We start from the raw sequence: 3923 nt of genomic DNA on the forward strand, positions 1-3923 counted from the left end.
GAACAGTCAAAAGCTTTGAGCCTGTTGGTGCCTCAGATCAAGATCCTACTCTACACCCCAATGTGAATCCTTGTGGAGTCCAGTGTACCCCACAGAAGAAATTAATGTGTCACACCCATTGGCAGCAACATTAGAATAGCTGCTGATGGGCACAATTGAGAAAGGAAGGGGGGAAAACATTTGAATCCAGCACATATATGTAATTTGAATATGTAATTTGTACCTTCCTACTTTAAAATGTAATGGATGAACCTCACCCTGTGAGAACTATCTTTATGATCAAGAGATCTCATATGCAAGATAAGTATGTGTTGGCAGAGGCGCTCACTGGGCAGAGATGCTGATCGCATCTCTGGCATGTGCCGGTGCACTGCGGCACCAGCACACACACACACTTCAGACCTGATCTCCTGTTGTGTGAATATGCACAGCAGAGATCAGGTCTGAATTAGGCCCTATATACAGCTGTCAGTAAGGCAGGGATCTGCTGCTGCCAGTGAGGCAGGGATCTGCTGCTGCCAGTGAGGCAGGGATCTGCTGCTGCCAGTGAGGCAGGGATGTGCTGCTGTCAGTGAAGCAGTGATCTGCTGCTGTCAGTGAGGCAGTGATCTGCTGCTGTCAGTAAGGCAGGGATGTGCTGCTATAAGTGAGGCAGGTATGTGCTGCTGTCAATGAGGCAGGGATGTGCTGCTGTCAGTGAAGCAGGGATGTGCTGCTGTCAGCAAGGCAGTGATCTGCTGCCCACTATCTCCCTATCACCCCTGCCTGAGTCACACACTTTCCCTGTCACCCCTGCCCCAGTTACCCACTATCTCCCAGTCAACGCTGCCTCAGTTAACCACTATACCTGCGACCCCTGCCTCAGTCACCCACTATACCAGTCACCCCTGCTTTAGTCACCCACTATCTCTGTCACCCCTTCCTCAGTCAACCACTATCTCCATATCACCCCTGCCTCAGTCACCCACTATCCCTGTCACCCCTGCCTCAGTCTCCTACTGTCCCTGTCACCCCTGCCACAGTCATCCACTATATCCCTATCACCCCTGCCTTAGTCACTGACTATCTCCCAGTCACCCCGGCCTCAGTCACCCACTATCTCCCACTCATATATGCTTCAGTCACCCACTATCTCCCAGTCATCCCTGCCTCAGTCACCTACTGACACCAGTGCAGACATTTCTGCTGCGGCCTCTCCACTCTCCAGCGTGAACGTCCTGACGACTGAGGAAATCCGCTTCCCAGTTGAGGACTCCGGGAATGAACACTGCCGATATTGCTGGCAGATAACGTTCTACCCAACTGAGGATTTTTGATACTTCCAGCTTTGCTATGCAATTTCGAGTGCCGCCTTGATGATTTGTGTACACTACCGTGGTGGCGTTGTCCGATTGTACTTGAACAGGCCTGTTCTGTACTAGAGGCAGGGCCAGTGTCAATGAATTGAACACTGCCTGCAATTCCAGAATGTTTATCGGGAGGAGAGATTCCTCCCTGGTCCACCGATGGTGAAGGGTCGTCATCACGGCCATGACCTTGGTGAATTTCCGAGGTGCCGTGGCCAAACCAGAAGGCAGGACCTGAAATCCAAAAACTAACCAGGCACAACACTGCTTAGCTTCCAACATCAGATGAGATTGGACATATCCAGTGTGATGCGGCTGTAGATGATTTTTGCTGTTTCTAACTTCTACTTCTAACTACTGGTACATCAATGAATAAGTTTCAAAATAGAATGCATCAAGAGAACGGTGTTGGTAGTATAAAACTACCTACAGCACCTGATATTCCCAGGTGGTCTCACATCCAGGAACAAACCAGGCCTAAAATCAGGTGATATTGGGCATATACAGTGTGGTGTGGCTGTAGATGAGCTTAGTGGTTTCTGTTAGAGTTCTTCTACTTCTAACTACTCGTACATAAATGAGTAAGCGGACGATTTATTAAACCTGGTGAAATGATAATTTGCATGGTGATAAAGTACCAGCCAATCAGCTCCTAATTGCCATGTCACAGGCTGGGTTTGAAAAATGACAGTTAGGAGCTGACTGGCTGGTACTTTATCACCTTGCACTTTATTAGTTCACCAGGCTTAATAGATCTGCCCCAATGTTTCAAAATGGAATGCATCAAGGCCCTCATTCCGAGTTGTTCGCTCGCAAGTGAATTTTAGCAGATTTGCTCATGCTAAGCCGCCGCCTACTGGGAGTGAATCTTAGCATCTTAAAATTGCGAACGATGTATTCGCAATATTGCGATTACACACCTCGTAGCAGTTTCAGAGTAGCTCCAGACTTACTCGGCATCTGCGATCAGTTCAGTGCTTGTCGTTCCTGGTTTGACGTCACAAACACACCCAGCGTTCACCCAGACACTCCCCCGTTTCTCCGGCCACTCCTGCGTTTTTTCCGGAAACGGTAGCGTTTTTTCCCACACGCCCATAAAACGGCCTGTTTCCGCCCAGTAACACCCATTTCCTGTCAATCACATTACGATCGCCAGAACGATGAAAAAGCCGTGAGTAAAATTACTAAGTGCATAGCAAATTTACTTGGCGCAGTCGCAGTGCGGACATTGCGCATGCGTATTAAGCGAAAAATCGCTGCGATACGAAGATTTTTACCGAGCGAACCACTCGGAATGAGGGCCCAAGAGAACGGTGTTAGTATTGTAAAAATACACACAGCTCCTGGTATTTCCTGGTGGTCTCCCATCGAAGTACTAAAACCAGGACCAACACTGCTCAGCTTCCATGATCAGGAGAGATTGGGCAAATCCAGTGTGCTGTGGCTGTAGATGAGCTGGTGGTTTTTATTACAGCTCTTCTACTTCTAACTTCTGGTACATAAAAGAATACATGTAAAAATTAAATGTACCAAGAAAATGGTGTTGGTAGTTTAAAAACACCTAAAGAATCTGATACTACCAAGCAGTCTCCCATCCATGTATTAACAAAGTCCAATACTGCTTTGCTTCAAAAATCAAATGAGATTGGGCATATCCAGTGTGGTGTGGCTTTAGATAAGCTTTGTGGTTTCTGTTAGAGCTCTTCTACTTCTAACTACTGGTACATTAATGAATATGTATAAGGTTGTAGTTTATCCAATATGCCTTTACTACCTTACCTTTCAACCCCCCCTCCCTCCCCTCTTCTCCTTATAGCTTCCTTAGTTCTCTCCTCCTCATGTGTGCGTTATTTGTTTTCTCATACGTCCTAGATGATGCTGGGGTCACATTAAGAACCATGGGGTATAGACGGGATCTGCAGGAGACATGGGCACTTTAAGACTTTCAAAGGGTGTGAACTGTCTCCTCCCTCTATGCCCCTCCTCCAGACTCCAGTTTTAGTATTGTGCGCAGTGATACTGGATGCACTACAGGGGAGCTCTACTGAGTTTCTCTGAAAAGACTTGTTAGTTTTTTTTATTTTCAGGGAGGCTGCTGGCAACAGTCTCCCTGCTTCGTGGGACTTAGGGGAGAGAAGTATGACCAACTTCTAGTGAGTTCAATGGCTCTGCTTCAGGCTGACAGAACACCATTAGCTCCTGAGGGTGCTGATCACTGGGTACGCCTTACAGAGCCAGAAGACAGGTGAGTAGCAGAAGAACAGAAGACTTCTTCTCCAGTGATGGCATTCTGAGGTACCGAGCAGCGAGCGGAACGCTGCGCGCCATGCTCCCACACAAACACAGGCACTGCAGGGTGCAGGGCACGGGGGGGGGGGGGCACCCTGGGCAGCATAAATTCCTCACAAAAGGCTGGAAAAAGTGGACATTAGTGCCTGGGCACTGTCCTTACCCCGCTAGCGTAATTAATTATTTCTGAGCGGGACAGATACGCGCCATTACAGTAGCGGGGCTTCTTCCTCACCTCACCAGAACATCTTTAGAGCATTACAAGTCTATCACTATAGAGTTTATTAT

Source organism: Pseudophryne corroboree, unplaced genomic scaffold, assembly GCF_028390025.1.
Source record: "Pseudophryne corroboree isolate aPseCor3 unplaced genomic scaffold, aPseCor3.hap2 scaffold_476, whole genome shotgun sequence".
Lineage (NCBI taxonomy): Eukaryota > Metazoa > Chordata > Amphibia > Anura > Myobatrachidae > Pseudophryne > Pseudophryne corroboree.